Genomic DNA, 12957 nt, shown 5'->3' with positions numbered 1-12957 from the left:
ACTTTTAATAAAATAAATAAATCTTAAAAAAAAAGAGAGCTATGGTTTATTTACTCCATGGAATACAACTGAGCTATTAAAAAAAAACAAAATGCAGTTCTTTGTGGCCAAATGGGCCCAACTGGAAACCATTTTGTTAAGGGAAATGAGTCAATCCCAAAAGGTTAGATACCACATGTTTGCCTTAATTTAAGTTGAAATGCTGTCAATCTGAAAAAGGGTACCTGTAAATGTAATATTATTTCAACCTCTAACAACCTGTATCTCATGCAACAACATATTGTGATGTAATCAATGCACCAACAATCAATATGAGTTAGACTGCTCATGATCTACATTGAAGAACTGTAAACCCTAATGGCTTTTAAGACCCTATGCTTCTCAGTTATCAGGCAGGAGAGCAGAGAAATCTTCCATCTCCCTAGAATGTGTGAGGCAGACTTAAAGCATTACCTATCAAGAACATAACAGGTAACTTCTAGGCAACAAACTTGAATCAGCATTAGACAATAGTAAAACCACAAAGACATAGGGGGTATCAAGAGCGATCCTGACAACCTCTTAGCAGGAGTTCATATGCACAGAGCAGGGGGGATCCAAGAGTGGAGCAGGTGGACAAGAGGAGGCTTGTATCCCAACCCTGGAGACTCCTGGATCCTCACCAAAGACTATCAGATGGGCACCAAGGACTACATCCCAACTGCCAAAGAGACCACGGGGAATTGGAGTGCCTTTGGAGACTGAGTATTCCGAGGTCATCCACTCCCATTGGAATCTCCCACACGGGATAGAAGAAGTCCAAATCCCTCCTCGCAGGGCCCAATGTCACTGGAACAACAGCCAGGAGCCCTGAGCAGTCTACAGAAACAGAAGAACAATAAACTCCCTTCGGGACTGGGGAGAGGAGCTTTCTCTGGTCCTTACTTAGTTCCAACTCTGGATCCCCACCCTCTCTTGCAATGACCATCAGGGTCACCCCGGAGTCCCCCCCCCCCCAACAAAACAAACAAACAACAAAAAAAATTAGAATAGACAGAGAAAAACAAGAAAAGCTTAGAACTAGACAGGAAACGATCAGCGGGGACTCACACATACCTTACTAGGTAGGACATGAAAATAAATTATTCTTAACTAGGGTATGGAGGATTTCTCTGCACACCCCTCCCAACAGTATTCTGTGCCTCAACTGCTGACATATGCCTTGTTAAAGCTATAAGCCAGTTTAGACTATCCTAAAATCTGCCAAGTTCAGTAAAAATTATGCTTCAACATAATAATCTGCTAAATACTAAAATGAAAATAGACACGAGATAGCTGAATAGTATCCTATAGCCAGTTTAAGGTAGATAGAAGCCAGTTGTATACAAACTAAAATTGAAATGTTAATGAAGTAGTCACAGGATGCGGTTAAGTACCTGCATTTTCTATCATATCAGTCACTCAATACAATGTCAATTAACCCCATAATGTTGGAAACCGTTGTTGATGTTATGTTATGGCAGCTATGCCTTTAGACCAGAGTTGGTCTCCCCAAGAAACTGTTGAATTGAGCTGGACAATATGATGCTGGATTCTATGCATGGCTCATGCTTGCAGAGAAAGAAACAAGGCTAGATTTGAACTGTAATACTGAGATAAGGTGGAGCAATCCACCATGGGGGGAGGGTACGGGGAGGGGATGGGGGAACATCAGAGCCTATGAAACAATGTTATAAAATGAAGTGCAATTGGGCCTGGTGGCGTGGCCTAACAGCTAAAGTCCTCGCCTTGAAAGCCCCGGGATCCCATATGGGCGCCGGTTCTAATCCCGGCAGCTCCACTTCCCATCCAGCTCCCTGCCTGTGGCCTGGGAAGGCAGTTGAGGATGGCCCAATGCTTTGGGACACTCCACTCACTTGGGAGACCTGGAAGAGGTTCCAGGTTCCTGGCATCGGATTGGCGCGTATTGGCCCGTTGCGGCTCACTTGGGGAGTGAATCATCGGACGGAAGATCTTCCTCTGTGTCTCTCCTCCTCACTCTGTATATCTGACTTTGTAATAAAAAAATAAATCTTTAAAAAAAAAAGAAGTGCAATTAAAAAAAAAGAAAGAAGAAAGAAATCTGAAAATAGGTTCTAGTATACGACCCAGGTATTGCACTCTTAGAAGTTTATCCCCATTGACATGTATGAGAGCAGAAGGGGATGTGGGACAGACTGAACTAGTCTGCCACACATGCTGGCAAACCAGGGTAGGGGGTGCGCCTGGTGGGGATTATTGTGGCTTGCTCTGACTAGGCTGCAGCTCCCACTGGTTTATGTGAGGGCTGAGTATGTGCTGGATGGAACCAGGCTGGACTGCAAACACCCATTGGTTCCAGTGGAAGAGAGGGATGGAAACAGAACCAATCCAGCAACTGCAACCACCTGCTGATGGGGCAATGGACTGTGCCGGGCCCTGTGCTTGCTAGTACATACAAAAATCTCGTCTGGGAACACCTCAGACAAAGTTTCTTTGGGGATCCCCCCAACCGAGCTTCCGGACTCAGAACCCTAACCATCAAAAGACAGAGGACTGAACAAGTCAGTCAATCACCTCAGCTATATGTTGGCAATGAAAATACTGGGCAAATGGAGACTCTATGATGGACTATGTCAATCAGTGGATTCTCCAACAACCGCATCGTGCTTGGAGTGGTGAGAGTGGCAGCAATTCAGAACTGTTGAACTATCACAACCACTTGAGTAAGACCTCAGAGCATGCCCCACATCCGGGACCTGAGGTGGGTGGGAGACTGGGTGGGGTTTCTCCCTCAAAATCCCCTTTTACATCAGATATATTAAGGAAACAATATGGAACTATTTGTCTTGCCCATCTTCCTGTAGTACTTGAATCATTTTACCCTAATTATGTCAAGATTGTAAAAAATAATAATAATAAAAAAGAAGTTTATCAAGAGAAATCAAAGTAGCACATGAAAGAGAAAAAAAAGAGCAGGTTATCAGCAGCATTTCACTTGTTTGATTCTTTTTTTTTTTTTTTTTTTTTTAATTATTTATTATTTAACTTCAGTAATTACATTGTATTATGTGACACAGTTACATAGATACTTGGGTTCTCCCCACCCCTCCCCAAACCCTCCCACCATGGTGGATTCCTCCACCTTATTGCATAACCACAGCTCAAGTTCAGTTGAGATTTCCCCATTGCAAGCGTATACCAAACATAGAGTCCAGCATCTTATTGTCCCGTCAAGTTCAACGGTTTCTTAGGTATACCCTCTCTGGTCTGATGACAGAGCCAGCAGAGTATCATCCCAGTCAATTGAAAGCTCCAACATACCATCAGCAAAAATTTACATCATTATGGAATTAATTGACATAGTAATGAGTAACAACTTGTTTGATTCTTTACACTCTTGGACTTCATATTCTATCACTGAATTGAAGAAGGATTTCGAGATAAATGTAAGACAATCTGTAAGATCTGTTCCATTTAGCTATGCAGTAGAAAAAAATAGATATTTAGAGTGGTGAGTTCAAAGAAAAATGGGCTTAAGTTAGATATATTTTTAAAATAAGCAAGTGATGCCATTTTAATGTAGCAATTGGAATTAGTGAAGTTGAGTGCAAGCACATGTGTGATGTGTGCAAAAGATCACAGAGAGCCTCAGCATCTAAAAATGCTTGTGAATGAAGTGACTATGGGAATGAGTGTGATGCAGGTGGGTTTTGGTAATTTGAGTTAAAAAGAAATTAATGAATAATTATTTATTATTAGTCTTAATTATTAATGTGGATAGATTATACGGACTAGAGAAATACCTTATGAATCACTGGAACATTAAAGTGACTTCAATACTCTAGCTGTGGAATAATACTTTAAAATCTCTGCTACATTATCATGCTTTAGTCTCAAGTCCTATCACCCAGAGACTGAAAACAAAGCAGTTACCTGTTGTGTATTGCATGGTTTTATTTCTCCTCTAGGCATGCATGCACTGTACCTTATCTGTCTGCATTACACAGGACTCTTTCTGTTGTGGTGATTGTTGTTATTTTTTGGATTTATTCTATTTTTATTCAAAGCTGAAAAAAAATTACAGAGGGAACAAGAGACAAAGACAGTCTTCTATCCCCAGATTCACTCTGCAAATGGCTGCAATGGCAGAAGCTGTGCTGATCTGAAGCCAGGTGCCAGGAATTTCTTTTGGCTCAGCCACGTGGATACAGGAGCCTAAGGACTTGAGCCATATTCTGCTGCTTTCCCTGGTGCACTAGCTAGCTGAGAGGCAGATTGAAAATGAAGCAGATGGGATTCAAACCGAAATCGTTATGATATGCTGGTGCTCCAAGTGGAGAGCCAGCCCACTATGCCGCTGCAATTTTTCCTTTGGGGTCCTTTTGATTCACCCACTTTCCATGGTGGGTTCATGTATCTGCCGAGAGCCTGCTGATGTCTTAAATTTCCTTAAGTTTGCATCACAGTCAACTAACAAATGAGGCCTTCCCATTCTCAAAAACACATAATATAATGTCAAGTCCACCACCATCTTTAGCGCACACATTCTGCTTTGTTTTATTCTACATGATTCATCAATGAACAATCAATGAGTGTTTTGACTTTGTGGTGTCAACCTTTTGTTTTGGAAAAAACTTAGTTCCTCATGTTATCTTCAATATTGAAATGAATTAAATCATAAAGATACATATTGCTTTAAATGCCACATGTATTTCTCATTATTTTCAAAATTGTTCTTTTTAACTTGAAAATCATGATTCAGTAAATATTAAGAATGATTAGACAACAAGTAAATACAGGAAAAGAGTGCATGGATTAAATAGTGATCATTTCTGTTAAATTTAACAGTTGCTAAAAATATACAAGTTAATATACCCATGCATTTCACTGAGGTTGATTTTGACACGATGACAACTTTTTGACAATATCTGTCATCTGAGTACTGAATCATCTAATGTCATGGGTTATGTGGGAGTCCTATCTGCCACAGTATTTTAAGAGCTTTCTTTGTGTTTTATAGTTTGCAGATACATGTTTGTTGAAAGAAAATAAGTTAGAATAAGATGGGTTTTTATTTTCAAGGATGCTCAGACCCTTTTAGAAAATGCAAGAAGCATTAAAATATTGCATTCCTTAGTCAAATTTTAGTTCACAAATAACATTTTGCTCAATTTTTATCTTAAAATATTTTATTTAAAATATGTAGAAAATTAAGATCAAAGATATTGAATTCATAATGAAACTGCCACTTCAACAATTGTTGAACGTATGCTAATTATTTCTCATCTATCCATTCTTCTTTCTACACTTTGTAGTATTTTAGAGAGGATTCCAGTCATCCCGCAGTTTTGTGGACAGATGTTTAATATGTTTGTCTAACACAGAAATGGATGCATTTTTAATATAAGCACATTTTGTAGTCTCACATTAATAAATAGTTCTTGTTGTAATTTTTTTTTAAATCTTTGTTTCAAAATTAGGTTTGAGAAGAGAGAGAGAGATTCCATATGGCGCCTCACTTCCAAAATGACCACAGTGGTACTGGCTGGTGTATGCTGCAGTCAGAACCTGGAAATTTATCAACTTCTGCCTTGCAGAGTGCATTTCAACAGGAAGCTGGAATTCTCAGGATCAGATTCTGTACTGTACTTTGTCATTATTTTGTTAGAATCAAGCATTAAAGTTAGGATTGTTCTGTTAGTTGGGCAACTTTTTTTTTGTAAGGGAATGAAGTTATACAGGTCATTTAGAGAGTAAACCTGGATAAACTTTGTTATGTGTGTTTTAGGGAAAGACTCATGAATTAACAGTGAGCTTTGGACTATAAAGTTAAATAAAACGTGCTATTGCAGAAGTTTAAAAGGAGGAGGAGGAATAATTAAGAAGAATATTGCAGGAGGAGAGGTATTATATTCTTAGAAATGTATCTACGAGCAACATTAAATCTCTTCTTTTAAAAAACAGAAGTTTGAAATACTGTTTTAAACTTTTTCACTATTACTTTTTTTTTTACTTAGTTGGCTTCATTTTGCATTTCTATCCATGTTTCCTTATATTAAATATTGTGGTTTCTTAAATATTGACATTCTAGCTTCATCTTAAAATAATTTAAAAACAATAATATCAATATTACTACTGAGACAAACAATTGAGTGAAGCTGAAAATTTCTTTGCAGTTAGTTTTGTCTTTAGGGTGAATTTAATTATGTGTACCAAGTTCAGAATCATTTGCAGTGGGCATCTGCATTGAGTTAAGCTGTGACTTATGGCATATCATCAACCTTAGCTATAGTGTGGATTTATTTTCTTTTGTTCCATAAACATCAGTTTCTCCCAACTTGTGCGGTAGGCATAACTTTTGCAGGTTACCCTAAAAGCAACCTGTCGTACATTTCAAATAAATTCCATGATAATAGCTTTTCAAAATAGTACCTGAGAAAAATATGTGTTTTTTTTATTCTCACAAGGTTATTCTGTCTTACTTAGCTTCATCCTCATATTTTTATTTTTTTAATGTATTTTGTTGTAGGACTGATCTACAGAGAGTAAGAGAGACAGAGATAGAAACATCTCCCATCCTCTGGCTAACTCCCCCAAATGGTCTCATCAGCAGGAGCTGAACGGATCTGAAATCAGAAACTGGGAGCCTTTTCTGGGTCTCCCATGCATGTTCAGGGTCTCGAAGCTTTGGGCCATCATTTGCTGCTTTCCCAAGCCACAAGCAGGGAGCTGGATCAAAGGCAGAGCAACTAGGATGGAAACTGAAGCCCAGCTTGACCGGATTTGCCAGTTAAGCCATCGAACTGTCTCCTCATCTATGTATTTGAACCTTGTTGTATTTGCAGGGGTCTGGTGCCCAACCCCATCATGCATCGAATTTTCATTGATCAAACAGTTCTGATAAGGAAGGTCTGAATCTCTTTGTAAGCTCTTTCCAACATGGAATTATCTAGGGATCATCAGTATCAAATATAATTAATGGACATTTTAATCTATTAAGATTGCTATGGAAAAACAGCTTAGAATGGGTAATTAAAAATAACAGACTTTTACCCTTTGAATTGAAAGCTGGGAAATACAGGCCTGAGGCATCATGAAAAGCAACAATAAAGAAAAAAAAACTGATAGCCTTCAAGAAAGCCAAAGAAAAGAGGAATTTCTCAAAAGCAGAGGCATGTTGTGGAGATTCCAACACCACACCTCCACATCTGTCTATGTAGTTTATTTATTGGTAGAAATAAAATTATTTCTTGGCAATCAGGCTTTCACACCATAGCTATTACAGACTGCATTCTGTCCATTCTCGATATTTATTATTCAGAGGATCTGTCATGCCTCTTGACAGGCTTGTGCTCCCTCTTCTAGGTGCTGTTTACCTTCTGACATGTGTCAACACTTGACAATCTGAAGATCAGTCAACAAAAATTGGCTCAAAAATAACCACATGCATCTTTCCATTGTTACATACAGATCTTGTCACTTCTCCATTGTCTATATTCTGTTTACATAGAAACTGTCACTTACCTGTATATTCTTTTACATATCCGATAGGTATTAGTCCTTAACAGAGTGCACTGACAATTTTCTTGGTTATATGTCACACATGTTTAAAAACACACAGACTCGGGGCCCGGCGGCGTGGCCTAGCGGCTAAAGTCCTCGCCTTGAAAGCCCCGGGATCCCATATGGGCGCCGGTTCTAATCCCGGCAGCTCCACTTCCCATCCAGCTCCCTGCTTGTGGCCTGGGAAAGCAGTCGAGGACGGCCCAAAGCTTTGGGACCCTGCACCCGCGTGGGAGACTTGGAAGAGGTTCCTGGTTCCTGGCATCGGATTGGCGCGTACCGGCCCGTTGCAGCTCACTTGGGGAGTGAAACATCGGATGGAAGATCTTCCTCTCTGTCTCTCCTCCTCTCTGTATATCCGGCTTTCCAATAATAATAAAATCTTTAAAAAAAAAAAAAAAACACAGACTCGTGAGGCACACACACACACACAAGCTAACTGATCTTAACAGCACAGGTGATATTTACATGTTTGGTTCTGTCTCTATATATTACAAACTGCTATGTTACTATTTTTTCCTGGCTGTCCCTTACTCCTTCAGCTCTGGATGTTTCAATCGTATTGGAAATATCCATAGGTCTCGTAATGCCAGGATAATCTGAAAGATTTTTTTTTTAGTATGTGCATTTGAAATAGGTGTCTTAGCTTGCTGTGATGAAGATAATCCACAAAGACCATGCTTAGAAGCAATGTGCAGCCCACACTAAACCATTAAATAGGTTCAAGACTCTGTTGGAGCAAGGAGTAGAGCAGACCATGAGTGTGAAAGGAAGCAGAGTCACATCGCGTCTACATTGTTAACGAAGCACTTTTGGCTACACACATGCTCCACTAGGTGTCGTTGTTAATAATGTCTCATTCATTTTTTTATACTATATGTTTTATCCTTTTCATATATCAGTCTCCAATTCAAAAAAGAGCAATTAGTTCAATGATTCATGATAGCACAGACAGCACCACTTCATATCTGAACATGCTTTCTTATAGTTTGTTATTTTCTAATAAGTCTTAAGTTGCTTTGTCACTGTTTGTGTCAGTAAAAAAGCGAGTTTTGAAACCAAATATGCCAAGGTGGAAAGCTGTGACTTGAGCTGATGTTGTCCGCCTCTGTGACAGATGAAGCTGGAAACCTTTCTGCCTGCTTCTAGATCTACACATTTAGACGGGCTTGACAAGCATGCTATTTTAGCTAGAAACAATAAAGGGGAGAAAAAATAACCTTCATGGCATTTAAGACTCAGGCTGCTCTGAATTTCATCCCGAGGGAATTGGATTCTTCTTCATAGGAAGCAGTTGTTGTCTGGAATGAAATTTCCAATCGACTAGGAATTATTTCCAGTTACATTGAGTTAGACATGACTTCAAGGGAGAATTTTATATTAAGTGGATAACTGCTGGATGTTGTTACAAGAAAAAGACGCACAGATGCTAGAAATATCAAATAAATTGAGTTGAAAAAATATCTGAGCTGTTAAGAAATGCTCAGAAAAAAAAGGATATTCCATATACCATATTTCCATATTTCCTTTGCTATAAACACTTGTCTATTGATGTATCTATTATGTTCTTGTTCCCCATTTTGATTAGAAATATTTTACACTTTCATTACAGTATGCATTCAAAAGCTACTACATATTTTATTACTTTTAAAATTACTTTCAAAACATTGTTAAACTTATAAACCTATGAGAAATAATAGAACATTCGGTTTCTGCAACTGCATTCACTCCTTCACGCATTTATTTATGAATATATATTAACTACAGACTCTGTAATGACAATAGAAGTAAACAGAATGTTACAACTATTTTAACCCTTCCAATATTGCCATCATATACTAGCACTAGTCATTTTTGAGAAATTTTATAGTTGCCTTGCTCTAATGTTTGATAAAGTTAGAGCACTTTGGGAAAAATATTTTCATCAATTACAAAATACCTAAAATTAATAATGAGTGATCAGGTTCAGGTTTTCGATATATAAGTCTAATTTGAATTAAACATCTGAACAATTAATTTTAAAAAGTTTATACTTTAATAGACTAATAAATGTCTTCTGAATTTTACAAGCTTTTTATCCTTGTAAGGAAGTGCATTAGTACATATACAGGATATAGTGTTTAAAAACCTAATAAACCCAAGTTTCATTCAATTTATAATTAATACATGTAGCCTAATTTTGTTCTAAATGACTGCAGTAGCTATACATATCAAACTGTTGCAAAATGCATGTTGGTTTCAAGTTTTGAGTGTTTACTCATTTTCTTTTGCTTTGCACTTAATATATAGGCTGATAATTTATTTTATGACAAAATATTACTGTTTATGAAATTATATTTCTAGTGAGAAGTGGATATATCTTAATACACAGATTATTTGCACTTAATATTCAGTGAATGGTTATCTTAGACATTGTGTCAGTTTTGTGCTTTTACATAAAACAACACTTTTTATAATGAAAAGTGATCATTCTTTAAAATCCACATCTTAATGTGTTTCAATTGAAGTTATTTATATAAGCTAATGATTGATAAGCTATGTGTTTTCTGTAATGAGGACTGCATTATATTTCTATGTCTTCTCATGATTTCTAATGAGTTGATTTGATGGGATTGGATAACTGAGTGCATTCACACAGAATTGTATGAAGTACTCACACTAAACTAAGAAAACAAAAGGTAAGCCAGCAGAGGACAAAAAAAAAATGCAGTCACTGAGAAAGCGAACGTTTTACAGGCATTGAAACAGTTTATCTATCTATCTATCTATCTATCCATCTATCCATCTATCTATTTATTTCATTTAGACACAACATACCCTTCCTTCCTTCCTTCCTTCCCTCCTTCCTTCCTTCCTTTCTGTTTAAAAGCCTCAGATATTCTGAAATATATCTCGATCTGAAGGAATCCAGACATGAGTTTCTCAGGTGAATATTGTATGTCATCAATGAGCAAGAAACTAAAGCTGTCTCTCTACGTGGTTGATTGAATCCAGTGTAGACCATTACTCTAAATTTCAGTAGGATTTCTATGGCCCTTTTCCTGGTTCAGTGGCTCACTGTTAGACAATATGTAGCATTTATTGATGGGATGGTTTATAGTGCATGATACTTAAACGAAGTGCTAGTTTCCATTTTTTTCTTTAAAATGTAATTATTTGTTTTGGAAAGGCAGGTTTACACAGAGAGAAAGATTCATTCTGAGTCACTCCTAAGGGGCCACATTTATCAGAGCTAAAACAATTCAAAGCCAGGAGTTTTATATGGGCCTCCCACGCAAACTGCATGGTCCCAAGGCCTTGGGCCATGCTCCCCCACTTTCTCAGGCCACAGAGAGGGAGCTGGATAGGAAAGGGAACAACCAAGACACAAACCAGGACCCTCATGGGATGCCGGCTCTTGCAAAGTAAGGATTTAGCCACTGAGCCATCGCACAGGGCCCAAGATCATTGATTTCTTGGACCCTGCTTCAGGTGAGAAAGCCATTTAAGAATGTTGTAGCTGAAAAAAGAAAAAAGAATGTTGCAGCCTGACAGTCCTGGAACTTTCGTTTTCATGGATTAGTGACAAATAAATAAAGTTTTTCAACTGCCAGTAAGCAATAATTTTATATTAAAACCTAACTTTTTTTAAAAAAAAATTGATTTATATCTTCCAAAGCAAACTAAAATGACCTTTCTTTCTACTTGGGTATAATAACAAATGCTTCCCTTTCTTTCTACAAGCGATGTTTTTTTCAAATCCATCCATAAAAGTCTGGGAAAAGTACAACAAACCTCTTTAAAAGCAGTCATTTCAACTTTACTCATATCTACTTTCCTTTGTTGTAGACACAAATAGACTCTCTGCTCTTTCTCCCCCCACCTTATATGCCATATCCATTTCTTATCTCTAAAATGCCCAGAGGCTGAGAAATGTAGGTGTTGCATATATTTTTAGATATTATGAAATAAGGACTTTGGCAAAAATAAGCTGGTATTCTCAAAATATGAAAGTTTTTAAGATTTTATTTTTTCAGAGCACACAAAGTGTTGTGCTCCAACAAAGCAAGATTACAAGTTCTTAAAATATTTGTAAAATGATTTGTTCAACTATATATATACAACTATATGTATGACCAGTGACATAGATAAAAAGTTTCAGTTTGACATGAATAAATGGCTAAACCTCAGTCACCATTGATTTTATTCCATTGCCAAATTCAAATGATTAAGAAGTTCAATTTATGTGAAATAGAATATTTGTAATAGTGATATGCTATAGCTGGTTTATTTCTTAACTTGTAATGCTATTTACCTCTTTCCCATGTTTATCTGGTCAATAAATAATTTTACCAGTTTAAGTAAAATTAATGAAGTATTGTCTTTCACATCCTGTGAAACCTACTTAACATTCTTGAAAGAACTACAAGAATTTATCATAATAAAAAACAGCAATTACCCGGTTAAAAATAGGCACATTTACTTTTAAAAGATCATCTTTGGAGGGCAAATTTTAGCAGCAAAAATAAATATTGTTTGCCTGGAGTCTATCTGTAAAACAGAACTATCAGATGAATTAAAAGAGGAAGAGGTCAACTAAATCCTACAGATATTAAGTCCTAATAAGGTTTTTAACGCTTTGTAAGATGGATGAGAAGAATTTCGTCAGGAAAATAACAAAATGCAAATTGCATTTTCAGATTATTTCAACTTTCAGCTGAAGAAATTCAAAGGTGTACATATGGGGTGGGATGAGGTGGGAGGTGGTAAATCTAGATGAAGGGAGATGAGAAGGAGGCTCTCTAATCTAGGCAATATAATATTACTTGATCTGATTTGGTTGCAGCTAGGAATAAATTGATTAGTACATGTTTTGATGACAGTGAGATAAGGATTCCCCAATTTTCGGTAGAAAAAGAGAAGGTAAAAATAAGGGAAACAAAGGAGATCCAAGAGATTTAAATCAGTAAAGATGTTGCAGAAGAGGAAAAACTTCTTCTACTCAGCACAACTCCCACTATTTATTCTAAAAGTTAAAACCAGAACAAACAAGTTTACATTTCTTAGTCACTGGTGAGCCTTCAATAATATGATCTCTTTCAGGTGTGTTATCAGAATGGACTTTCAGATAACTGTTCACACCTCCTCTTCAACTGAACTATGCAAAGATCTATTTTTATGATCTGATTGTTTTTAAAAAAAATCTATTCTGATCTCCAAATAGTTTTTGGATCAGGTCATTCATCGTCTTATTCAAATTTAATTTCTAAAAGGAACTGGCATGTTAATTTCAAGGTCTGGCTCATTTAAAACATTCTTTCTTACATTTCATAAGAATGTGCATCTGTTTAAGTTTCTACAATGTGGTGAAAAAAATGACATAGCAGAAGTAGGAATTCATGATTAACTCAAGAA

This window comes from Ochotona princeps, chromosome 12, assembly GCF_030435755.1.
Source record: "Ochotona princeps isolate mOchPri1 chromosome 12, mOchPri1.hap1, whole genome shotgun sequence".
Taxonomy (NCBI): Eukaryota; Metazoa; Chordata; class Mammalia; order Lagomorpha; family Ochotonidae; genus Ochotona; species Ochotona princeps.
The sequence above is the reverse complement of the archived record's forward strand: the minus strand, read 5'-3'. Positions refer to the sequence as shown.